This window comes from Delphinapterus leucas, chromosome 14 (genome assembly GCF_059928025.1).
Source record: "Delphinapterus leucas isolate spDelLeu-1000000601 "Yukka" chromosome 14, BTC_Dleu_Yukka2, whole genome shotgun sequence".
Taxonomy (NCBI): domain Eukaryota; kingdom Metazoa; phylum Chordata; class Mammalia; order Artiodactyla; family Monodontidae; genus Delphinapterus; species Delphinapterus leucas.
The window spans coordinates 20156946-20183010 of record NC_143142.1 but is presented as its reverse complement, the minus strand read 5'-3'; the positions used below and the strand labels follow the sequence as shown (position 1 = coordinate 20183010).

Below are 26065 nucleotides of genomic sequence, written 5' to 3'. Positions count from 1 at the left end.
CTCCTTGCTGCACTGGGTCCGGTGTCTCCCCGAGGCCTCCAGGGCCACCCTCGCACAGAATCTCCCAATGTTTCTACTTCCCAGGCCTCTATTCCTCCTCCTCCTCCCTACTGGGGGTGGGAATTCTAAAGGGGAGTTGGCTCCAGCTGTCCATGTTTGTGGTGACCACCTGCTGTGGACTGAATTGTGTTTCCCCCCAAATTCATAGGTTGAAGCTGTGACTCCCAATGTGACTATATTTGGAGATAGGGCTTTTATGTAGGTAATTAAGGTTAAATGAGGTCATTAGGATGAGGCCCTAATCCCATAGGACTGGTGCCCTTATAAGAAGTGGACGAGACACCAGATAACTACTTCTCTCTGTCTCTCTCTGTCTCTCTCTCTCTCTGTATGCACAGAGAAAAGGCCATGTGAGAACACAGCAATAAGTTCCTATCTGCAAGCCACGGAGACGGGCCTCACCACAAACCATCCCTGCCACCTTGATCTCTGACTTCCAGCCTCCAGAACTATAAGAAAATGCATTTCTGTGGTTTCAGCCATCCCAGTGTGGTACTCTGTTATGGCAGCCCAAGCTGACTAAAACAGGTCCCCTCCCCACCCTGGGAAAAGGACGTTGGGGCTCTTAAGCTTGCCTAAGGAAAGCCGAGGCAGCTCTTGTGCCAGCACTGGGACTGGCCCCGCTGCGGGGACTGGAGGGAGTGGAGGACGAGGAGGGGGGCGTGCAAGTGAGTCTGCGCCGCGTGATGCGGAAGCTGCATGTGTGGGGAGCCTGCCCTGCCTGCCTTTGCTCCCCAGGGACAGGGGTGTGGCAAGGGGCAGGGTCTGAGATTGGGCTGGGGTGAGGCTGATTCCAGACCATTCCCTTTGGATGTCGGGAGCAAGGCCCGGTGTCTGTCTCTTTCTGCTGAGTGCCACGACGATGCACACTCCTCCCCTGCCTCCAGCGGGGTCTCTTGGAAACTCTCTCCTTTCAGGACAGCCCCTCCCAGAGCTCCGTAACACTAGGGAAAGGCCCAAGCTCCCCCCAGGCCCACCTGCCCCCTCCTGGTCACCATCAGGGAGAGAAGCAAGGAAAAGCCCCGTCCAAGAAGCTCCCACAAAAAACGAGAATCACTCACACAGCAAACGGCGCAAGACAGACTCCAGCCAGTGGCGCCCCGGGAGCTGCATCCACCCTCCATCCCACTGGGAGCTCCTCCCCGACTCCTGTCCCAGGTTCCTGCCCCTGTCCTGTAGGGTCCTTGGAGACCCAGCCTTGGCGAGGGTGTGGTCAGCGGGGCCTTGGCCCAGGCCCAACTCTGCCTGGTCGCTGGCAGGGATTCAAGGAGAAATCAAGTCCTCACGGGGTCAGGAAGGGCCTCCAGGCCTGGACCGTAGGGCCCAGCAGGCAGGTCCAGACAGAAGCGGAGGGTACGGTGAGCTGCCAGCCTCCCTCACAGCCCTCGCGCTGTCCTCCAGAGCCAGGTCCTGTCCTCGGCTGAGCACCAACAAGGAGGGGGCCTTTATCCCCAGGGTCTCCAGCCCAGGAGTAGGGAAGGATGAGGTCTCCGGGGAATTGTCCAGGGTTCCAGAAAACCACCAAAGGCTGCTCCCTGTGTCACCGTGGCCAGAGTCCAGGGTCACCCGGGAATCCTGGAGAGGCAGCCGGAGCAGGCACAGCACGTGAGGATGGGGGCCTAGCCTGCACCCCGGCTTCCCAGAGCCGCACCTCTGAGGGGGCCCTTCAAAGACCCCCAGTCTCCCTCCTGTGCCACCAAGACTGAGACAGGGCGGCGTGAGGGCTTCGGATGCTCATAACGCATACAGAGGGTGCCCCATCTTGGCAGGGCTCGCATAAGGGGTGTAAAAGCAATAAAGGGGCCCCGGAGCCGGCCCACAGGCTTCACGGGCAGACAAGCAGCAAGTGTCCAGGTGGGCAGAAAGGGCCTTCACAGTCCTCGGGAGGCTCGGCTTCCCTTTACAATAGTCCCGCTGAGGGGACCTCAGTACGCCTCTCCCCCAACACACACACGTACACACATGCGTGCGCGCGTGCGCACACACACACACACACCCCTCCCAGGACGGGGAGCTCATTCCCTCACAGAGACTGTGATAAAGCACGTTCTTACATGAAGACCTGAGAGGGCGGGACCGCATCTCACGCTGACCTCCGGATCCTCAGCTTCTAGCTGGGAGAAGGCGCTTGGTCCGTGGTTGCGCTGGATAAAGGCATGTGCTGAAATCTCCGCCGTGGACCCACCCGCAGTGCTCTTGATTCAGTCCCACCACCTCCACGAGACCACGCACAACGGCAGGAGTGTTTGGGCCAGACCTGGGTACCCGGGCCTGGATGGGGGGAGAATCAGCCTCCAAGAAACGAAGCGCAGCGGAACCCCTCCCTGACACCTACCCGGGCTTACCTGGCAGCGTGCAGCTCCCAGCTCCTACCCCACGCAGACCCTACAGGTCCATCCTGGAAGACAAAAGAGCCAACCACGACAGGGGAGAAAAACGCACCCAGGCCCCTCCCCAGCCCGGGCCGGGCCGCGAGTCTCTGCTAACAAGATGGCCCCGCCCCAGGAGCCAGGGAGGCCGGGCCCAGGCTCCGCGACCCCTCCCTCCCTCCCTCCCAGCCCAGAACACCCCTGGCTCCCTTCAGCCGCCTCCCTGTTCCCTGCTGGCAGCGGAATGGGACCCCAGAGAAAGGGGAAACAGCTTGAGTGAGACAGGCAAACAGAGCCGGGAATCTGGAGATGTGCTCCCAGCTCTGGCATCCCGTGTAGCCGTGGGAAGTCTGCCCCTCTCTCTGAGTTGTGGAGCCCAGCCCGTCCGGACACTCACCCAAAGCGCACAGTAATAACCCGTAGTTTGAAGCAGTGGATGGGACGTAGGAAGCGCCCTTCTGCTCAGCCTCAGTTATCTTTATGGCCCCGCCCTCATCTCCCATTCTCTCTTCTGATGCCCCAGAAAAAGAAAAGTTTGGGGAGTCAGATGGTGGGCTGGGGCTCTTTGATGACTACCCCAGGTCTCCAGTCCACTAGCAGACCTGGGCCAGGAGAGTCAGGGGCCCTCTTGGCATATTTTCAGAGCTTGCTGTCAGCACCTGGACTTAGGGCATGGGTCCAGACCTGGAGATATACTCAGACACTTACATGGCGAAGCACATGCCATAGGGTCACAGTGCCAAGGTCCCCACTTGACTGCCAGGCAAAGGGGTCCTAGCCAAGTTTTATAAACATGATGACAGAGGGTCAGAACTGAGAAGGGAAGGGCCAGCCCAAATCACCAGGAGTCCCCAGTCTCCTTCTGACACCAGATCTACAGGTGCTCAAGATGAAGTCATTAAACTCGGTTCCTCAGAAGTTCCCGATGGTGGAGTTTGTAAAATTCTAGCCTTGATGCCAAAAGTGGGGTAGGAAAATTACTTTCTGGGGCCCCATAAAGCGGGGACAAGCTCTTTCTTTGTGGCACAGAAGTGAATGAGCCGCAGCACTGATTTCTCCCCCGACTTGGGGATTCGGGGATGCTGTACTTTCCTGTACGGACCAGGAGAGGGCAGGCTGGTAGGCTGTGGGCTGCTAAGTTTGAATACTTATCTGCAAGGCTGCTTCCCAGTGTGGTCCCGAAGAAAGCGGAAATCCCTTTCTTTCTCCTCTATCCCAGGAACCTGCTGCACTCTGTAAAGAGACCCTGCATTGCTCAGAGGAACATTGTTTAAACACAAAAACCCTTTCCCCTCACCCTGTGGACCCAGAATCCCTGTTATGAATAAGGCAATAGGGGTTTCAAGGGGAACTTTAGCTCCTGCATCAAGCTGACAGCTGTCTAGGAGGGTATAAAGGGCTCTGAGGTCAAACAAAACACGGGTGAGATTATGGCTTCCAAACCCCACATACCCGATGTATGACTCAGTTAATTATTCTCAAAGGCTTAGCCAGTGCCTGGCACACAGTGCATGTTCCAAAATTTATTTTCCCCAGTTAATGATTTAAACTTGGAGTAAATCTTTGTGTAACGCTGATGTCCCAGAAATATGGGCCATGTTTATCCTTCAGGATTATATGTCTCCAGGGGCGGGGGGTGTATACACCCCACTTAGGAGGCACGGATTAAATTTAAATCCCCTGTCTAGGTGAATGGATAAATAAACTGTAGTACACTCATATAATGAAATCTACTCACCAGTAAAAAGGAACAAACTATTGCTACCCACTATGACAAGGATAAACTTCGAAAATATTATACAGGGTGAAGGAAGCCAGGCCCAAGAGATCACATGCTGTATGAGTCCATTTATATGAAATGTCCAGAAAAGGCAAACCTATACAGACAGAAAGCAGATTAGCAGCTGCCAGGGATTAGGGGTTGGCTGGGTTTAACGGCGAGTGGGGGTGAGGGATCTTACCGGGCCAGGGGAAGTGCTCTAAAACTGATATGTAGTGATGGATACAGAACTTGGTAAATTTACGAAAAAGAAACATTGAACTGTGCACTTGAAATGGGTAAGTTACACGATATGCCTCCATGAAGTCAGACCAAAGAAGGGTGAATTACTGACACAGGTGATAACGGTATGAACCTCAAAAACATTATGCTGAGCAAAAAAAGCCAAGAACAAAAGATTCCCTAACAATGAAACGTTAGGGAAAATGTCAAATCTATAGGCATAGAAAGCAGGTCAGTGGTTTCCTGGGGCAGGGGCTGGGAGGGGATTGGCAGGGGGACATTTTAGGGTGATGAAAATGTTCCGTATCTTGATTGTCGTGGTGGCTACACAGGTGTATACAGTTACCGAAACACATTGATGCTTTAAATGGGTGTATTTTTACTGCACGTAAATTATACCTCAATATAGTTCGCTTTTCAAAACTCACTTAGATGTGATGACAGAGGGCAAGAATCAAGAAGGGTCAGATCGAAGGCCACCCAGGGACCTGGTGGTGGGCTCCCGGGTCCCAGCATCTCAGCTCCCACTAGCCCAGACAGACTCCACCCCACCCCTACTTCAAACCAAGGTCGGGGGCCCCATCAGGAAAGCTTCGATCCAGGGATTGGACACCAGAGAATCCTAGAGGTCCCTCCTACTGCTGAAATCCACAAGGTCTCCTGTGCGTGTGGATTTCGTGGTGGACCTGACCACACAGCATGAGGCTGGTCTCCATCACCCCCAGGGGTGCACAGAAGGAGAGGAAGGGTCACCTTGGTTACTCCTTTGATGCTGTTAGGGTCCTGGTGGCCATGTGAATGTGTCTGGTACCACATGGGTGGGCAGGGAGATGCCTCCATCTGTCATTGAGAAAGAAAGAAAGAGGGATGGGGGGATAAAGATGTAGCCATGGACACATCGGACAATAGATGCCAGGGTCCTTTTCTGAAATCACAGCATTTGCCAAAACTGATCTCCTCGGGTGCAGATCAGAAGTGAAATGAGAAACCAGGAGGTGTCTTGGTGGGGCCCACGCCAACCAAAACATCCAAGTGCGTTGGAAAGGACTTAGGCTTCACGGTGTGGCTTCCCGTCCTGCTCTGCCACCTCTAGCAAATCCGCTGCTTCCCTGGGCTGGTCTTCCTATCCACGCAATGGGGATAATGATGGTGCCCACCACACAGGGCTGTTGTGAGGATTACATGAGATGGTAACTATTATTTATTAGCTTGCATTCTCTTATGATCTTATATTATTATGACTACCGTTGTCCACAGTGCTCATTAATACCATCCATGGATACTCATTTTTTTCCCCTAAAATCTGCGCTGTTCCTGGTAACAGACGACCAGCTGCCAGGGAAACATGCATTTGGTTGCATCTTAGGATCCCTCTGGGTTTGGGGTTGTTGTTTTTTTCCCTGACTCTGGAATAAAATAGCTGCTCAGAGAGCTGAGGCATAGGAAAGACGTTGGCCTAAATTGCTTTGGACGAGTGAGTGCTGAGACACAACGGAAGTTCCTGGGAATAAGCGGATGTGCAGGGCGCCTTGCAGGAGACTCGCACAGGAAGGGGCTTCTGCGCATGCGCAGAACATACTGTTTCACAAAGTATTCAAATACAACCTACACAAAAGAGGAGCTTCAGTATTCACCTCTTCCTCAAACAAGGGAACCCCCCCGAACTGCGGGTGGGGGATGCCTTTACCTGACAAAACAATGAGTGGGGTTTTTATTCCCATTTTACAGATGAGGAAACTGAGGTTCAGAGTCCAGTGCCTTGCTCCACGATTACCCAGCTAGAAAATGATGCCTCTGGATTCTAACCAGGCCTGTTGAACCCCTAAGGGGCAGAAGGCTCCTGTTCAGATATGGGGGTGGGGGTTAAAGGAGAAAAGACCTGAGGAAGGGATGTGTCAAATGCAAACAGTAGTCATCACTGTTAGTGTTGCTGTGAGGGAATCCCGGATGATGGCTAAACCATCTGGGTCAGTTTATTCCAGTGGCTTCTGTAGTCTTGAGGCAACTGATAATGTTCACTTTTAGGAGAGGAGGTGGCGTAGTGCGATAGGTGCACAGACACATTTCACAGCCATACTAGTTCCAGGTTCAAATCCTGGCTCTACAACTAACATGCTGTGTGACCCTGAGTTAGTCACTTCACCTCTCTGAGTCTCAGTTTCCCATCCGTAATGCCCAATTCCCAGCCTTACTGTGGGGTCTCCAAGAGGCAGCACCCAGCAAGAACCTTGGTAAACGGTTAATAAATGGTGGCTGGAGTCAGTCACCATTACTCATCTACTCCACACCCCTGAGTACAGGATAGCTCAGCCCATCCCTCCCCTCCATGACTCACCTGGTAGCTTCCAGAGGGGCCCACCTGGCACAACAAGGGAGCAAGGAACACCTGCCTCATCTGATCCAATCAGCCTGGAGAGGGATGGGGAGACATGTCACCCTCAGCCGGCCTTTGCCTCTGCCCCTGAGTATCGCTGGCTATTGTTCCACGGAGCTCCAGCTGACAGATGAGCCAGGCCTCAGAGACACAGGGAAGGATCGTTTCCAAACAAAGGACTAGCCTTTAAGTTATTCACCAGCCCATTGAACCTGCACAACGGCCCCAATGCCCCAGAAACACTGCTGCTTGAACAGCCCGAGTTTCACCCAGGAGAGGAACCGACAGCCCCGTACAAATAAAAGCAAATAACGAAGTTTTCTCTACAAGATTCAGGGGCGGTAGAAGTGACCTGAGCTGATAGTTCATGCACTAAAGCGGCAATGCCTTTACTGGGTGTCGGGCGCTTTACACACACGGGTTCAGAGCCTCACAACAGCCTTTGAAAGCAGGGCTTATGATTCTCACTTGACGGATGAGGAGACTGAGGCTCAGAGAAAGGAAATTACTTCCTGAAATTGACACCGTGTAGGTGGGGAGGAGGATTCACGCAGAGATCCGTGTAACTCGATGCCTTCTCTTTCTACCACACCGCAATGCATCCAGGAGGGACCAATTCAAAGAGCAGAATCCTGCCCTGGGTGGAAGCAGGGATCAGGTCCAGAGAAAGGATCTTAAACGCAGAGATGTTAAAAACAACTGGCAGGGGGCTTCCCTGGTGGCGCAGTGGTTGCGAGTCCGCCTGCCGATGCAGGGGACACGGGTTCGTGCCCCGGTCCAGGAAGATCCCACATGCCGCGGAGTGACTGGGCCCGTGAGCCATGGCCGGCGAGCCTGTGCGTCCGGAGCCTGTGCTCCGCAACGGGAGAGGCCACAACAGTGAGAGGCCCGCATACCGCAAAAAAAAACAACTGGCAGGACCAATAATAAGGAAACACCAACCCGCTTACAATGATTTCTGCCAAGGGCATAAAAACACAGAGAAACACCTCTGATGTAACTTTTTAAAAGCAGTATACATAGAGCACAATTTCAATTAGTATCTTCAGGAATAGAAAATATACTGCAGGGGAATATGTGAAAATAGTAAATACTGTAGCTATTCTTGGGTAACGAAATGATGGAGTTTTCATCTCTTTTTTTTTTTCAGTCGTTTGCAAATCTTCTACAGTTATCATGCATTCTATTAAACTTACTATGGTCGTTTTAAAGATCACCAAAAAATTACATTTTTGAATTCATTTTGAATGCCAGCATAGAGAGTGTTTCTTCTAAAGTTCGCGGTCCGAAGTTATGCTTCCTTCTGGGGGGCTCCGAACACTTCACCGCTCTCCTCCCTGAAGGAGTGGAGAGATGGGCCAAAAATGCAGCAAGAAGGATATAGGGTAGATTTCAGAAACTTACTCAGTGGCAACGGTCATTAAATAAGAAAATAGGTGGGCAAGGAAGGCATAGGAGATGTTACCCTTAAAATTCTTTCATCGTGAAATTAACCAAACTCAAAGCTAACCACTGCCAAAGTGTCCCCGAGGATACCTTTTTGCCCAGAGTGCTACACGGTTCTGGGCTGGGGTGAGGGGAGAGGTGTGATCATCTCCATGAAGAAGGGGAGGAGGGGGTCTGAGTAAACATCCAGATGCCCAGCCCCACCCCAGTCCTGCTGACTCACCCCCCTGGCCACGTGGCCTGGACATCGGCGTATCCGAAGCAACGCCCCTAAAGTCTGAGAACCACTGTCCTCAGGTTTCCCCGTCTGTCAAGAGGAATTACTCATCCCTTCCCTCCCCCACCAGCCCAGGCAATCGCGAAGCTCCCAGGCGCTCCCAAATGGCACTGCGCTTTGGAAGGTAGAGCACCGTAGCCTGAATGAGCGTCTGGCTCTGGGCCTCACTCAGACTGAGGCTGGCACCGAGAAAAACAAAGCCGTTCTCTCCCCACCTCTCCCCGCACTACCACCTTCCCCTCCCCGCCCCCGCTTCCCGCCGCGGCACTGCAGTGGGGTGTGCGCCCCAGCAATCCCGGAGCAGGGCAGCCACTGGTCTGGCGTCTGGGATGACGGTGAGGAATCTAGGCCCCTGGCCTCCCCTTTCGCTGCAGAGAAGCAATTTCTCTAGCCGAGCCTCCGGTGGGGGAGAGGAGAGATCTGACCCCCTCACTCCTAAATTCCCAGCCTCTCTAGAGAGTGTATTGGGGAGGAATAGGTGGGCAGCTGGTGGGTTCTGAGGTCTCCCCAGATCGTTTTAAGGATGTAACATAGGCTTTAGAGTTGGACATATCTAGATTCAAAATCACTGTCTGTGTGACCTTGGACGTGTAGCTAACCTTCTCCGGAGCTCAATTTCCTCATCTTTAAAATGGGGTTCTTACCATCTCCTGGGACTGTTGTGACAATGCATGCAACCAGCGTGTTGCTGGCATACAGAAAGCTCTCCATAAACTGATGTATTATTATTATCATTGTCAATATCACTATTCTGCTCACTGAAGAGGTTTTCCGACCCTCTCCATCCTTTTGGAAGCTGAACATCTAGAATCTGAGTCCCAGAAGTGGAGCATGGGCAGGTGCTGGGCGGGGGGTCGGGGTGGGGGGTTTGGTGTGAAACAACAGGGACTCAAGAACCCTGCTCCACCATCCCATCCCCCATCTCCAGTTCTGATACCATTGAGGGTCCCTCCAAGGCTTCGCCAGTTCCGGTGGGTGGAAAAGGTCCAGGGGGACCCCTCCTGTTCTGTCTGGTAGCGGGGGGAGGGGAGGGTCTTTGTTCCCCCTCAGATCATGACTGCAAGACCCCCATGGGCACTAGACTCCATTGCGAACCTCCCCACCTCTAACCCCTATGCCCCACCCAGACCGGAGTCCTGGCTTCATTTGACAACTGCGGGCTGGAGAGGTTCTTCGTCCAACAAATGAGGGGCACTTCAGGCAGTGTTTGCCACCCCTGCACCCTGCCCGGGACCCCAAGCTCGGGGAAGTAGGCTGTTCCCAGCGTGCAGACAAGGATGCTTGGGAAGGGAGGGCTGTTAGAATGGGGCGGCGGCTTACCTCGGGTCCGCGGTCCTGCGGCGCCAGTGCAGAGGGCTCTTTGTGCCCCAGCTCACAGCGCAGAACTGGGGGAGCCCCTGCAAGCGCCTCCCATCGCAAACTCCTCCCCGCACTCGTCCGCAGCCTCCCTCCCTCTGGTCCCCCGAGCGCAGCCGGCGTCGTCTTTGTAGCTGCTGCAGCGCCCATGAAATTTTAATGCGAGAGCGGCTGGCGGGCGGAGGCGCCCCACCCCCGGCCCTCGCCTCTGCCCTCCTCCTGCCTCACCGCGCCTCTGCCACCCCCCACCCTACCCTTTACCCCCTCCCGGGGGTCGGGGCCGGGGAGGCGGGGTGCGGCCGGGCGTGGGGGGAGCGCACAGCCACCCCCGCGGCACAAAGGGGCGAGCCGGGCAGCGCGCTCTGCCTCCAGCGTCCCAGCCAGCAGCGGTGCCATGGCAACGCTTGCCAGGCTGGACTCGACAGCGGAGCGCGAGCGCGCAGGGATGGAGAGACGAGAGGCGAGCGGCGCATGACTGCGGACACGGGGAGCAAAAGCCTGGAGCCGCGCATGGGAGGACGAAGAGGCTGGTGCCGGCGTACCAGGTGCTTAACCAGCACGACTTGGGTGTATGCCTCTCAATTAACCCTGCACGTGGTTATGGTGGAGTCAAGATCCGAACCCATGTCTGAGACCTCATGGCCCGTGTTCGTGCCACTATACCGCTTGGCCTAACAGCTCTTATAGGTGTGGCTTTTTTTTTTTTCCCCAAACTGCCCACTCCTTTGTACCTACTATTTTTCTAGAGTAGCAATGTTAGAAAATGGTCCTAGAGCAGTCGTTCTAGACCGGGTCCTAGACAGGCACCATTACATCACTAGGAATGGAGATACTCAGGCCTCTCCGCAGAGCGACTGGATCAAAAACGCTGGCGTGGCGGGCCCAGAGATCTGTGTTTTAACAAGCCCTCCGGGGGATGCTGATGCTTGAGAACTACTGTGGCTAGACAATTCCAGTGGCCTCTACAACCAGGCTATCCTGGGTTTAGATTTCAGCTCTGTCCATGCCCCTTAGCAGATGACCCTAGGCAAGCTTCACTCCCTTTCTGAGACTCAGTTTCCTAGTCCACAAAGTAGGGATAATAACGGAGTCCTCCTCATAGGGTTGTGTGGGTTAAATGCAGGAATACATGGTGGGAGGAATGCTTAGCACAGAGCCTGGCACTTAGCAAGGGCTCAAAACATATTTTTATTCCTATAATACTATGACATCTCCTTTAATTTTCACCCCTCTGTGTATATTATTTATCATCTCCTCTGCTCCGAAAAGGATATTAAGGCTCAGAGAGGCAACCAGAGCTGCCCAGGTCCCTGGTAAGGGATTCAGGTGGGATTTGAACCCACCATTTCAGGTTCCAAGTTTACTAGCTATTCACTCTACTACACACCTCTTGCTGGGACCCCCAGCTTTGATCTTCAGAAAATCCAGACCCAATTCAACAAACCTATAGCGCATTTCCAGTGTGCAGAGCCCAAGGCCATTGCAGGAACCACGAAGATCCCAGGGAGGCCAGAGATACTGCCTCCACCCGGACAGACCTGGCAGTCCTGCCAGAGAAGTAAGACTCACGTGGAACAGTAAGAGAACAGGCAAGATGGGGTCTGGTCACAGCATAGCCCAGAGTCCACAGCCAAACTGCTGTCATTACAGGTCTACGACTTTCCCCTCTATCACCAGACCACAAACAAAAGAGGAAATGGGGTTCAGCGTGACAGGTTCTAAATTAACACAAGGGGTGCATAGGGATCACTCTTTCTTTGTTAAGCGTTCCCAAACCACCTAGTTCATAATCAGTTCCCAAATCCTCCTGAGGATCCGCCCGTCATTTCCAATATCCATTTGGGGGGAAAGAAAATCAAGGCACTCGCCGCTCACAAATTTTCAATGCTTCTCCTGTTCTCTGGGGCTCCTCAAAGATGAACAATAATGATCCTGTGATCCTATTCCCAAGCATCTTTGGTTCTAGGGATATCTTTTCAAGGAGAGCAGCGGGAAGAGGAGAGGGGCAAAAAAGTCATCAGAAGCTACTGTGGACTTGCTGCGAAGACACCGTGTCTGATACAGGTGGATTCAGCATGGATCATAAACTGAATGATGCAGGGAGAAGGCAGACCCCATGTCCAGCGGGTACCGAAACCAGTGAGGTGTGGTCCTGCCTGCTGCCCTCTGTCCCTGGTTCTCTAATTTCTTTATCACGGGTAGCTCAAACTGGTTCTCCTGAGGGATTCAGTTGGTCCCTTGCCTTTCCTCTGTCCACCTGCTGAGTACTTTTGCAGTGAACAAAACCTTCCCTTGAATTCTCCATTATCTTGGGAAGGGGAGGGACCCACGGTGGTCTCCGTCATCTCCTTTATGCTCCAGGCACCGCTGCCGCCTCCTCTGGGATCCACGCCTCGTCTGATATCGAGAGCTGGCATCCTTCTTGTCTCTAACCCTCACCTTATCCTGCGGGTAGACCCATGACACGGCAGAGTACATCCCCAACATGGTAGGTGTCATTCTCACCACAACTCACCAAGAGCCCCAACCTCCAGGGGACATTTACGGGGCTAACCTGGGCCCCGGGCAACCCGCAAGTGGATAAGAGCCTCAGATGGCACCCCAAAGGGAAGTGTCAATGCCTTCTCTTCTGCTTGTCTTGAAAGTGGCTTGAGCTGCTTATAATGGAGTGCCGGTTGCCATGGCAACTGGAAGAGGCGCCATCATTCTGGAGATCCATTTCAAAATAAAGTTTCCTCCTGTAAGCTGGACCAGGTGGTTACCTCACCTATTCACATGAGGCTCTGCAAGCCTAGGTAGTCTTGGACTCATTACACCTGCACCCCCCACCCCGCAGCCCAAGATTTCCAAGGGAATTCTGACGCTGGTAACATGTCCAGGAGAGGGGACTCCGGTTTCTCTTTATCCCTAGAACAGCCCCTGGAGACATTCAGGTGGTCCAGGAGTCCAGGGTTCCAATTACAACTCTGTCATCAGCCTGCCCGGTGCCTCTGAGTAGTCACTTACCCCACTGTGCCTCCTTTCAAAAAAGCTTTTTAATTTTTTGATTTTATTGAAGCATAGCTGATTTACAATGTTGTGTTAATTTTTGCTATACAGCAAAGTGACTCAGTTATACATCTATATATTCTTTTCCATATTCTTTTCCGTTATGGATCATCACAGGATACTGAATATAGCTCCCTGTGCTGTACAGCAGGACCTTGCTTCTCCATCCTACATACACTAGTTTGCATCTGCTAATCCCAAACTCCCAATCCATCCCTCCCCCACACCCACCTTGGCAACCACAGTCTGTTCTCTACGTCTGTGAGTCTGTTTCTGTTTCGTAGATAGGTTCATTTGCGTCGTATTTTAGATTCCACACATAAGTGATATCATATGGTATTTGTCTTCCTCTTTCTGGCTTACTTCGCTTAGTATAATAATCTCTAGGTCCATCCACGTTGCTGCAAATGGCATTATTTCATTCATTTTAATGGCTGAGTAATATTCCACTGTATATATGCACCACATCTTCTTTATCTATTCATCTGTCAATGGACATTTAGGTTGTTTCTATGCCTTGGCTATTGTGAATAGTGCTGCTATGAACATAGGGGTGCATGTACCTTTTCGAATTATAGTTTTTTCTGGGTATATGCCCAGGAGTGGGATTGCTGTATCATGTGGCAACTCTATTTTTAGTTTTTTGAGTAACCTCTCCATACTGTTTTCCATAGTGGCTGCACCTAAAAAAAAAATTAGGGGAATTTCACATAATGTAAAACCAACCACTTTAAAACAAGCAGTTCAGTGGCATTTAGCACATTCCCAGTGTTGTACAGCCACCACCTCTATCTAGTTCCAAAACATGTTCATCCCCTCCAAATACTACCCCACACCCACTAAGCAGTCATTCCCCATTCTCCCCTCCCGCCAGGCCCTGGCAACCCCGAATCTGCTTTCCGTCTCTTATGGCTTTACCTATTCTGGTTATTTTCTATAAATGGAATCATATAATATGTGTTCTTTTGATTCCGGCTTATTTCACCAAGCATAATGTTTTTGAGGTTTATCCACATTGTCACACATACCAGCACTGTGTTCCTTGTTATGGATGAATCGTATTCCATCATATGGATACAGGATATCTGTGTGTCCACCCATCCGTTGATGAACACGCGGGTTATTTCCACCTTTTGGCAACTGTGAGTCATGCTGCTGTGAGCATGTGCAGACAAGGATTTGTTTGCGTCCCTCTTTTCAAGTCTTTTGGGTACATGCCTCTCCGTGCTTCATTTCCTTTTATACCCCCCTGACCCTGCACCTGGTCAGGGCATTCTGGAACGGTGACAAGATGGGCTTCATCACCTTGTTACCTAAACGAATCACACAGACCCCCTCCGCCTCCCCAGCACCACCTCTCTTCCTGGCCACACCTGCCGTACCCTCTAAGGAAGGGCTCTGAGAAAAGCCAGATTTCATCTGCCCTCCAGCCAAGATATTAACCAAGTCTGTGTGCATCCGTCGGGGCCTCAGGGGAGCTTCTCTCTGAGGGCTATTCCCCGAGCCAGCAGCTCCCAGCTCACTCAGATAGAAATTTCATTTTGACTCATCCTCGCTGGGGGGAGGGTGGAGCTCCCTAAATTCAGGGGAAGGTGCTTGTACAGCAGAGGAGAGGCGCCTTTGGTGTGGCCCCGAATAGCATATGCTTTTCAACAGTTCCCCCCCCCACCGTGACCTCTGCCTTCCCTTGTCATCACCTTCAGAAGCAATGAACTTAACCCCTGGCCCACTTACTTGACACTATTCAGAGGGCTTTACCCACATCCCCTGCCCCTGGCATTGTCTGAGGAAATGTCAACATCATCTCCATCTGATAAGGAGAGAGCGGCTCAGAGAGGGGGAGTGATTTACCCAAGGTCAGCCAGCTAGAAAGTGTTGAAGCTGCGATTCAAACTCAGCATTGTTTCCAAAAGCTGCGCTCAGATCTCTGAAAAAACCATCTGCATTCACGCTCACCCGATCCTTCCCCTAGGAAGGATGCAATGGCCCACAGTCAGCTCAGCCCCACCACCTTGCTGGGGTCCGTTCATTGTCCTGCCCTGGGCATGCACAGCAACGGTTAATATCCGTCCAAGAAGCACATCATTGGTTCAGGATCATTGCCATGGGCGAGTAGAGTTCATGTTTTCCAGTTTTATCTCTGTCCTGCCCCCAGTGGCTGCCTTCCTGTGCAAAGGCCAGCAGTCCCGCTAGATAAGGCATGGACAGGAGATTGAGCCTGGACTACCGTAGATACAGACTCCAAGACAAGGATTCAAGTGCGTGTAGTTTATCTGGGAGGCGATCCCAGGAAACACTGAGAGTGGAGTAAAGTACTGAGGCAAGGAAGAGAAAAAAGCCAGACTAGGTGGATTAGTGAGTGCATCACTCTGCTAGGGCCGCAACAGAATGCCACAGATGAGGGGGCTTCAGCCACAGCCACTATTTTCTCACAGTTCTGGAGGCTGGAAGTCCAAGATCAAGGTGCCAGCAGGGCTGGTTTCTCCTGAGGCCTCTCTCCTGGGCTTGCAGACAGCCAGCTTCTCCCTGTGTCCTCACCTGGCCGTTCCTCTGTGTGTACACCCCTGGTGTCTCTTCCTCATCTTATAAGAACCCCAGTCCTGTTGGACTAGGGCCCCATCCTCTGACCTCATTTAACCTTCATGACCTCCATAAAGGCCCTGTCTCCAAATACAGTCACATTGGGGTCATATTCAATTCATCCTATGAATTTAGGGAGACATAATTCAGTCCATAACAAGAACCAAGTTGTTGTGGCAACTAGGACACAGTCCTGCTGGGGTCCCTCTAGGAGACTGGGTGGGACACGCCTGAGTTGTCCCACCTGAGGTCCAGGAAACCAGGGTACTTACTCACCGACTTTTATCTGTCATGGTTGAAGGATGCTCCCCATGCATCAACCCCTTGCCACCTCCAGGCTGCCCTTGGTGCAGACCAAACACATGCCCTTGGCCAGAGAAAACCGTCAGCAGGGAGTCACAGGGGCCTGCAGTACGAAGCCACTGGTGTGCCTGGGCACAGTGAGTGTCCAGGGGACATCCCATGGGGTCAATGGATCATGCAGACTCCCATCACCTACCACGGCCCAATGCCACTCAGCAGAGCCCATCCTGGGCTCCATGAATCCAAGGTCTCCCCAGTTTGAGGAGCTTCCACCCTCTATGTGCCAACCTGGTATAGGATGGTGAGTAACACAGAGTCCTGCCCTCTAGAAGCTCGCAGCCTAGTCAAGGAGAGGGCAGAAGTCACTGTGAGCAAACCATCATGGAAGAAGTTCAGGGAGCTTATGGGAATATACATTAGTGACCCCACTTGTCTTTGAAGTCAAAAGGCCTACTGAGTGCCAGACGCTGTACCAGGGACTGAGAATTGAAAGTCACAAGAAGTATAACTATTGTTTTTCAGGACATTTTCAGTTTCGAGTGGCAGAAATAAGTCCACCACTATAATGGTTTCAGGCACAGCTGTATCCAGGTGTCCAAACAACATTACCAGGCATCCATCTTTCTCCAGCAGTGGGGAGGCACTCACTAAAGACTGCCAGGCTCTCTGCCACTCGGTTCCTTGTCTTATTTCCTTTCTCTGCCTTCCTCTCAGCTCGGTTGGCAGCTAAGACATAGACGCGGGAGTCAGGCAGGCTTGAGTTTGAACCTGCCCTTTACTCAGTATGCGACGTCCCTCTGGGTCTCAGTTTCCTCTTCTGTAAAATGGGTATAACACAACCTGTCTTGCAGGGCTTTCCAAAGAATAAGTGATTTGATTGCAGAAAACACATGGCATGGTTATGGGATTAGTAAACATCCTCTCTCTCTGTCTCTCTCTCTCTCTCTTTCTCAGTTGGAAGGACCATTACAGACTATACAAAACTTGGAGTTCTTAGGCCTGGGAAATTATTATCAGTGGGTCTTACAAACAACACAGACACCAACCCTGTCTGCAGAGCGTATAAGTAGCAAGTCCTATCCACAAATCACTTGCTCTTTCACATGTGTGTGTCCAAGCCGTTTGTTTAACTAAATGCAGGTTGGCGTGGACCCCACACCACATTCACGGTCACTTTCTTTATCATCACCAACCACAGGACCTGAAAGTGTACTCTCAAATTTATGGAGTCCACGATCGGTTTTCCTTTGAGGAAGAGACCATCGGACTGGCAAGGTCCGGGGCCTACTGGTGTCCCGCAGCCTCTTTGTTTACGGTGCCCAGAGCAAGGCTCAGACACCAGGCGGCCTTGCCCGAGGTCACGCGAGCCTTCCCCCCTCCCTCGCTCCTTGTTCTGCGCAGACCTGCCTCTGTCCTCCTCTCCTTTGTCCCCGGTGTGTACGTGCCGTGTGGGCCTGCCTCCTTGCGGGGCTGTGCCCTGTGTCCCTGCTGCTTCTTTGTCTGGGTTTTTGTGTCCAGACAACAGAGAAGGCAGACAGCGTGTGTGCCATTCTCATCCATCCCATCTCGTGATCCATCTGCAAACAGAGCCCCTCCAGACGCCCCACACCTGCCCCGCAGCCGCTCCAGCAGGGGCTGCAGCCAGCCTCTCCTGCTGCTGTGGAGAGCAAGGCGCCGCCTGCAGCCTCCAGCGCAGCCGCTGCCTCCCCATCCGCCCCGGCCCTCCCACCTCAGCTCCTTTCCGGTAAGGGCAGACGCTGGCAGAGCCAGAGATGGGGCCCGGAGGGAACTGGAAAGGGGGAGATGAGCCCTGCAGAGCCTCGCTCCCAGATGCAGTGCGCCCGCAGCCCCATCAGTGCATCCTCTTGTCATTTCACCAAATCCTCTTCACCCCACCAATTGCCACCAGGGTCTCTCCCTGCATCGTCCCCAGCTGGGACCTCCAGCTTCCACGCCAGGGCCCTCCAATCTGTTCCCCCCACTCCAGCCGGAAGACTCTCGAAATGCAAAGCTGACCTCATCACTCCCCCTGCCCACAGCCCTTCAGGGTCTCAGGATGAAGAGGAAGCTCTTTACCTTTCCCAGCAAGGCCCTGCCTTGGCTGATTCCTGATCATGGCTCCACATCCATCCCTCACCAAGCTCCTCCTCCAGCCATGCACCGCCCGGCCGCCCCCAGCCCTGCCCAAGCATCCTTGTCTCCAGTGAAACCTTCTCCAGCCTCCTGGTCAAAGTCAAGGCCATTATTTATACACACTCCTTGATTGACCCACGTCCCGCTCCTTCAGGGCTGATTTCAGTTTGAGATTATACATTCATTTGCTTGTCTGTTGTGTACACGCGCGCGCGCACACACACACACAACGCACACACCAGCTCGCAAGATCCTTCATGGGAGGAACCTGCTGGTTTTCCACCATCGCATCACCGGAGCTTGGCCCAGGGTCTGACTCACAGGTGGCCCTCCATGTATGTTTGTCGGAAGTACATCTGTGAACCTTGAAGTGTAAATGCTACACTTCTGGAATGCCTCTCAGAAACCATTTTATAGATGGACAAACAGAGACCCAGAGAAAGAAAGTGACTTACCCAAGGCCTCTCTTCCAATGCAGCCATGCTAACGGTGTAATCTATGTCCCCAGGGTCCCCAGCTCCTTCTGTCTTCCAAAGATCACACTCTCCTTTAGAAGCCAATCAAGCAGTTCAAGCACCTACGCAGAAATGGCTGCAGAAATGCTGTCCCCTTTCCGGAACTGGTCAGGCCCTTGTGCGTTGGTGGTTGTGTCTTCATCTCTTGTTCCAAACACCTGCTCCTGTCGCCTTGAGCCTCTCTTCCTGTTTCCTACCCTTCCTGTAGCCTGTAATCCTCTCCCCACACTCAGGCGCAGTGTGAACCCCATCCTCATTGCTCCCCAGAGCAGAAGCAATGCAAAGCTCTTGGGGAAGAGACTAAGGAAATTCGGGGCAAATATAACAGTTACTGAGCATTTACTGTGTTCCAGCTCATGAGTTAAATGCTTTAAGTGCAATGGCTATAGCAGCCCAATGGCACCGGTACTGATATTATCCCCATTTTACAGATGAGGAAATTGAAGCTAAGGGACACAGTTAGAAGGTGTCTGAACCAAGATTCAGCCTCAACAGGCTGCATCCAGCTCCTGCCCTCATGGAGCCTCTTCCCCACCCTGGCCCCATTACACCTTCCTAGGCTCTCAGCGTTCCCCCCACCCCCAAGCCGCCGCTGGTATGGGACCAGAAGCACATAGAGTCCTCCCCACCTCCCATGGCTCCTTCTAACCCAGGCTTCTCACCCCCGCGCAGCCACGCTGCAGCCTTTCTGCAGGAAGAGTACATACTTTATTTATGAGATGTACCTGGACTCTCTGCAAATCAGCTGGGAATGCTGCAGCGTCTTCAGGCAGGAGGCAGAAGGTTCTGGAGGCCAAAAGTCTTCCAGGAGGTAGACAGGGACTGGGCTCAGGGCGCCAGGCTCAGGCAGGGGCACCCAGTAGGTCCACAGAGCACAGAGTGGGTCTGCAGGCAAAGTGATCTGTGCTTTGGATCCCCTTTGCATCCCGGCCTGCCCTAGGCAAGCAGCAGAGAGCCCAGGGCAGGGGGTTGGAGAGATGGGAAATAAGGCAGGCACTAATATTTACCTGGCATCTCCCCAAACCCACACAAAACCCTACAGGGCCGGGATTCTTGTGCCCACTTTACAGGGGAGGAAACTGAGGCTTGCAGAAGGTAGGAAGTGCTTTCTGAATTTTTAATCCTGCTTTTTCATCCCTCTTCCCCACAAAGAGGGGAATTAAGGTGGTTTATAAGGATGCCCTCAGCCCAAGCAGAAAACTAAATATAAAATAAGATAGAAAAATGAGGCTCAGAGAAAGGAATATGGAGTCAGGGATTAAGCTCCTCTTCCAGATGCCTGCCACATGGTAATTTAGTTGCCAGTAGTGGATTGTACATTGGTCTGAGCATCCTGGCAGCCAAGGCAAAGAGGGAATGCAATTCGTTTCAAAGGTGTCCAAGGACTACAAGGAGAAGAAAAAGAGTATAGAGACACAGGTGTGGCAGAGAAACGGAGAAGGAATCTCAGGCCCCTAATCAAATCTCAGATTCCAAAATTCCTAAAAACTGCCCCATCGATCCCTATCCCACCACCCCTTTCCCTATCCCATCCGCCCCAGGGCAGAACAATCTCCTGACAACCCCTTGGAGCGTGTGCTTTTATATGTGACCACCAGGTGGCGGTGCGGCGCAGGTCTTGGGTGGACGTTTGTTAGATCCGGAGGCAGCCTGGTGGGCTGAAGAGGCCGGGAGGTGCCTGAGGGACCTCCACGAGTTGGTGCCCAGACTTTGGTTGAACCTCAACGAAGAAATCGGTCTCATACTCGGCAGAGCTAGGCTGCACTGCTTCCCCACAGGGGAAAGGAGGAAGAACCCTGGCCGGAGTGTCAGTCCCCAGTTCGAGTCCCAGCTCTGCTTCCGGTGCTCTGCAAAGGAGCACATTAGCTTGCACGTCCCAGCCTCAGTCTTCTCACCGCAGCAAGGGTGTGAATAGTGCCTGTTGGGGGAAGAGGAGACCGAGACCGGGATGGAGAATGATCGTGGTCACCAAGGTCGAGAAAGGCCAGAGGGTAAAAGACCGAAAGCTTCCGAGCTACGGGCGAGAAAAAAAGGGGGCCCACATTCCCCGAAAGAAAAGCCACCAGGGCCCCTTGCTGGGACAAGGAGGGGAAGTGGTCAGCTCCTCTCTGTTTCCCCTCTGGTGGGTTTGGAAGAGCCAGGACTTTTTCAAGTGTAAATTACAGAAACCCATCTTAAAATGTCTTAAAAAAAAAACAAAACAAAACAAAAAACGGGGAGAAGGTGTTTTTTGGTTCATGTGATGAAGAGCACAGGCGACATTTGCATAACAGGAGGGTTGGACTCATTCTCTCCGTTTCTGGCCTCTAGGGTTTTCCCCACCTTGGTTTTGCTTTCAGGGCTGCCTTCAAAGGCAGGTCACAAGCTTACACCTGTAAACTTCACAAGCCCAGAACGTAGAAAGCGTCTCTTTCCGAACGGTTCCAACCAAACTTCCAGAGCAAACTGTCATTTGGCTCCCACTGGGTCACGTGCCCATCCCTTGGCCCAATCACAGTGACTGTTACCTGGGTCGCTGGTGTCTTCACCTCTGGAATCAGGTGAGTCAACCTCATTGGATGCGTTGATTCGGAGAGGAGAATGGGCAATTCTCTAAACCGAAACGGGGGTGAAAAGGGCAGACTGCCACCTCAGGGAGGAAAAGGTCATGACCTGCTGGCTTGCCTCCCCGAGGTTTTGTGTCAAGAGAAGAAAGAGCCTCTGCACCTTGAGGTATTTCATCTCCATTAGTCTTGTAATTAGGCGACAGGTAAACAGCCCCAGGAAGTAGGGATGAGGGGCGGTCATCACCCACCGAGTGGGCTTGTGCCAGACTCCGCCCCCCACCCCGGGTGCTGTGGCTGGGTGGCGGCTTCCCAAACTCAAGTCCCTCAGCTGGTGAGCTGGGGGCGATGGCCTGCTTGGGGGTTGAGTGGGGGAGGAAATGGTTGAATGCCTGGCCCTGTGCCCAGCTTGATGCAAACCTCAATAGATGCTGTTTCTTTACAAAGGGCTGCGGTGATGAGCTCTGTTACTGTAATCACCATTGCTTTGGTCCTTGTTAGTTCCACGCAGCCGCTTATGGCGGGATTTGCAGGAAAAAGCCCAATATCTCCGTCCCTCCCTCCGTCCCTCCCTCCCTCCCTCCCTCTCTCTCTATCTATCTATCTATCTTCCACTTCTGACCGTTCCCACCATCATCTTTGTCACACCCTCTTTGCTTGCTAAGACAGTATTGTGAGGACCCTGTAGACCAGAGAAAGAACCGGAAGGGCGGGGGCGGCTGTGCAGAGCAAGTGAAGAATAAGAAAGAAACGGCACACAATGTCCCATCTCATTTTTTACAGCACTTTTTTTTTTTCTGGTATTGTCACTTTTTTTTTAAATTGAAGTATAGTTGATTTACAATGTTGTGTTAGTTTCAGGTGTACCGCAAAGTGATTTAGTTATACATATATACATATATATGTGTGTGTATCTATATATTCTTTTTTTACATTCTTTTTCATTATAGGTTATTACAAGATATTGGATATAGTTCCCTGTGCTATACAGTAGGTCCTCGTTGTTTATCTATTTTATATAAGTAGTGTGTACCTGTTCATCCCAAACTTCTAATTTATCCCTCCCCTTTCCCCTTTGGTAACCATAAGTTTGCTTTCTATGTCTCACAGCACTTTCTCAAGTATGAGTTTCCCCTTTATGAGATAAGGAAATTGAAGCTCAGTGAGGCAAAGCACCCTCCCCCAACACACACACAGAAAAGGTCATCCTGTCTGGAAAACTCAGGATCCAGGATTCAGACTTAGGTGTGTGCAGTCCCAAATGTGTTGCCATCCTTTGTGCCATGCCACCCACTTGGGGTGGGAGTATCTGGGCGATGAGGCTTTGGACCAGCCACGTGGATAGTGCTTGCTGTGTGGTCTTAGACAAGCCCCTTTCCCTATCTGGGCTACGAGGACGCTGGTTTGAGATCCGCAGTCCCAGACCCTTCGGTCGGTCATGTTCTCCACGTGTGGGATTCTGGATGGTGGGTGTTCGGTGCTTACCACTTGCTTCTGAACAAATAGCATCAATAATGCAGATCGCCCTCCTCTATAACCTGGGAGAATTTGTCTCCCAGCAAGATAAGAAAAATAATTTCACGCTCTCTTTCCTTCCCTCCCAAGATCATCCCTGAAAAATTGTCTCTTTATTGCCTGTCTCTCCAGCCGTCATCTCGCATCTGGGGTCCCATTTTTTGTAGTTGCCAGTCTCACTCTTGGCTCTGACTGGGGCTGACTCTTAATAGGGCCGCCATCAAATGCCAGTGAGGCTCCCCCTATTCATTCATTCCTTAAGCAAATATTGCCTGCTTTGACCCCAGGGATCCACAGCTTTCCTATGGTAGATGAGAAGTCCCCTAGTTATTCATACTGAAGTGTGAGGGGCTACTTTCTTAACTATTTTAAAGGAGGACATGAACCTAGCAATTTACTCTTTATAAGTTCCATTCGTGCCTAGTATCTCTTTAATACTTCATGAAACCTTATACAACCCGTAGTGAGCTCAATGCTCATACAGGCTGGGTGGCCTCAGGCAAGTTGCTTGACCTCTCTGAGCCTCAAGTTCTTGATGAGTTTTATAGGGATAATAATAATGTCAAGGAGTTATTGTGAGGTTTAAATTATATCCCATGTGAAAGAAACCAACGCAATATGTATCATCAATGTCACCATCCTCATTATTACGAGGAAGGCATACCCCAGGTAAGGGGGTTGAGGTGGAGATGGGGGCTATGAAAGCAAAAAGACAGAGGAAGGTAGACTAATACTGATAACAATACTGAGAATGATACCAACAACTTCCACCAGCTTTTCCTGACAGCTTACCAAGTACCTTGTATACGTTCTGGGCACAGGCATGTGTAATATGTCATTTAACTTTTCACAGACAAAGAGGTGGGTATCGTGTTTCCCCCGGTAACAGATGAGGAAACTGAGGTGACAAGCTGGTAAGCCCAGGATGCAAATCCAGGGCTGTGATGGCCTCTGCCTCAGAGGGTGGTACCGACTCAGAGCTGTCAGGGTCAGACAGCTGCCCCTGCATGGTGGGTACAGCTTTAGGGGTACAACCTCCCTACATCCAGTGCCTTCTAGGGTCTCAGGGGCTCAGGGTGAAGACACTTCTGTTTGGAAGATGGTGACCAGGCCCAACCTCCATCCTACGCCTCAGCAAAACCTCAGAATCCACAGAGATTGACTTCAGGACCCTCTCTCTAAATTGTCCTCATCCCTATGTCTTTCTAATGCCCATTCCCTAGGACTGACCATGAAACCACTTCCTGGATAGTATCCCTGTTCCCACAGCAGCACTTAGCATTTCCACAGTGCCTTTACTAAAGCCCTGGTGAATGCCGGGACCTAAACGCCCCCCAAACTAATTCATACTAGGCTGTGAATGACTATCACAGCTAACTGCCGATTTTCCCACCTATATTCCTCAGGTCACTCATGATGCAAGATGCTCCGCCAAAAAAATAAAAGATAATAATAGTTGTGTGGTCAAATAAGTTTGGGAAACTCTGAATACTCTATTCTCCCTTCCAGAGAGTCATAATACACATTAAACTCTTGCAAGCTGTGAGAACTCCTGCAGTGTCGACACCAATGGTACCCAAAGCTATAGGACATAATATTTTTTCAAGGAACAAAGTAACAATATCCCCAAACAGCCATTGATAAATCCTAACCGAGGAACCCTGGAGTGTGGGGATAACATCAGTGTCCCTCCAACTAGAATGTAAATCCTTCAAGGGAAGGGATTTGTATCTGATTTGTTCCCTTTTAGATCCTCAGTGCCTGTAATAGTGTTTGGTACATAGTAGGCGTTTGATAAAAGTTTGTTGAATGAATGAATGGAGGTGAGTTGGAGAATGTCAGGAGGTCTGTGTTCTAATCCCGACTTTGCCTCTAACTCACTGTATGTCCTTGGGCAAGTCCCCATCCCTCCCTGTTTTCCACTTCCCTACATGTAAGAAACGGATGAGGCTACATTACACATTTACAGTGGGGGCAATAGTGCCCCCAAAGAGGTGAAAATTGGTTCTTGAGGAGCAAACAAACCAAAGAAACCCCCTAAACTTTATTCTTTTTATGTATAAAGCACAGATATACATATTGGACATACACAGATACACATTATATCTGTGGTATTAAGATTCCACGGAGGAGAGGGGTGGCAGTTTGGAAAACAATGTCTAAAAAGACTCCGGAGGGTGGCAATAATGAAAAAAAGCTTGAGAAACACTAGGCTTGATCTAGAAGGTTCCTTCTAGGTCTGACAGTCTGTGAATCCCTGATTCTAAGTGAAAGGATTGGTGGGAAATGTCTGAGCGAACAGGAAACAGCAAGAATCAAAAACCTCAGGCAGGAATAAACCTGGTGTTATGGACTGAAGTGTTTCCTCCCAAAATTCACAAGTTGAAGTCCAACCCCCAATACCTCAGAATATAAGGGTATTTGGAGAAAAGGTCTTTTAAGAGGTAGTTAAGTTAGACTTTTAGGGTGGGGCCCTAATCCAAGAGGACTGGGGTCCTTATGAGAAGAGAAAGAAGCACCAGGGGTTGACGCACAGAGGCAAGGTCACGGGAGGACACAGGGAGAAGGTGGCCGTCTGCAAGCCAAGGAGAGAGCTCTTACCAGAAACCAACCCTGATGGCACGTTGATCTTGAACTTCTAGCCTCCAGAACTGTGAGAGAGTAAATTTCTGTTGTTGAAGCTCTGTGCTATTTGGTCTTGGCAAACATAGCGAACAAATACACCTTGGATGTTTAAGGAAGCATCGCTATAGGGACATGAGGTCAGAGAGATCACAGGGGAGGCAAATGATGGCCAGCCTTGTAGGACTAGGAAATGTTTTGTTTCGTTCTTGGAGTGGAATGGGCAGAGTGAGAGGGTTTTGAGCAGGGGAGTGAAGATCTGCCCTACATTTTTAACAGGACCACTCTGGCTGCTGGGCGGAGAACAGGTTGTTCAAAGGCAAAGGTGGGACCAGGGAGACTGAGGAGAGAGGGGAGGATGGCTTGGACCAGGGTGGGAACAATAGGGATGGTGATAAGGGACTGGGTTCTGTTACATTTTGAAGGTGCAGACATCAGTATTTGCCAGTGGATCGGATTGTGGGTGTGAGAGTTTTTGGATTATTCCAAAGGTTTGGCCCAGACAGCTGGGAAAGTGTAGCTTGGTTTTGGATGGGTTCTGTTTGAGCTGTGCATTAGACATCCACTCGGAGGCGCCAAGGAGGTAGCTGATATTCAGGGATGGAGTTCAGAGGAGAGGTCTGAGTAGAGACAAGCTCCAAGGAAGACCTGCCTCCCCATCCCTCTCCCATCATCCGGCCCAGGCCCATTCTTATCTACCCTTCACACCTGTGCTTCCCCATCACAGCACGTATCGCAGGATACTACAGTCCACTGTAGACTTGTCTGTCTTCCCCATCCAGCTGGATGAGAGAAAGGACTTTGTGTAGCTTGTTTACCATTCCCCAGGGCCTGGTGCACAGTAGGTCCCAAGCAAACGATTGTTTGAATGAATGGGATGCCACAAAGAGGGGTTAAAAATTACCGAAGTGCAAATGTTCCC

The 26065-nt window shown here is 51.5% G+C and overlaps 1 pseudogene; it reads right to left on the bottom strand.

The window, feature by feature from the left end:
* Positions 1 to 2143: 2143 nt before the first annotated feature.
* LOC111162733 (uncharacterized) lies at positions 2144 to 10580 on the bottom strand (annotated as a pseudogene).
* Positions 10581 to 26065: the final 15485 nt, after the last annotated feature.